This window comes from Calidris pugnax, unplaced genomic scaffold (assembly GCF_001431845.1).
Source record: "Calidris pugnax isolate Ruff unplaced genomic scaffold, ASM143184v1 scaffold15, whole genome shotgun sequence".
In the NCBI taxonomy this organism is placed as follows: domain Eukaryota; kingdom Metazoa; phylum Chordata; class Aves; order Charadriiformes; family Scolopacidae; genus Calidris; species Calidris pugnax.
Window position 1 is genome coordinate 147152 of NW_015090774.1, and position 844 is coordinate 147995.

An 844-nucleotide genomic window follows, 5' to 3' on the forward strand; every position below is an offset into this window, starting at 1 on the left:
CCCACGCCACAGAGCTGGGGCTGCAAGGGACCCATGCTTGCCCCAAAAGCAGGGCTTGGGCATGCTCACCTGCTGAGCCACGTAGGCTTTGCAGCACTCGTCCATCACGCGGCCCAAGAGCTCTGCGAGGATGTCCCCGATGTCCTCATCCCTCTGCTCAGCCCTGATCAGGGAGAGCCATTCCTCCTCAGGCAGGCGCCCGGGGACAATGTCGGCTCGGGTGACAGGGACGGTGGGTGGCCGGGACTTCTCCCCGCGTGACTTGGAGGTGGCCGTCCGCTCCCGGGGGGTCGTTTTCTGCAGGGAGACACCACAGCCCTTGAAGCTCCTGCCTCTCCTGCAGCCCAAGGCAGGGTAACACCAGAATGGCCCCAGGACCATGTTCCTGGGACATATATGTTTCTGGGAGCCCCAGGACCGTGTTCCTGGGACATATACACCCCTCAGTCCCTCTCAGTTTGAGAGGGACCGGAGATAAGATCACCCCCCACATAGGTCACAGAGGTTTCTTCTTTTCCAGGCCCCTGGCAGCAGCACCGGGGTTCGGGAGGAGCTGGGGGGAGCTTCCATGTCCCATCCCATGGTGGTGGCATCTCTGACAGGGCATTCCAGCTCTCCCCATGGCACACACAGACCCCCCTCTGCCATGTACCTCAGCTCTTCCCAGCACACCCTGATACACTCCAGGACATCCCAGCACACCCCGGCTCATCCCAGTACATCCCAGCACACCCCAGCTCATCCCAGCACACCCCAATATATCCCAGCACACTCCAACCCGGCCCAGCACACCTCGGCGTGCCCCAGTACACCCCAGCACACTCCCGTACCCCCCAACACACCC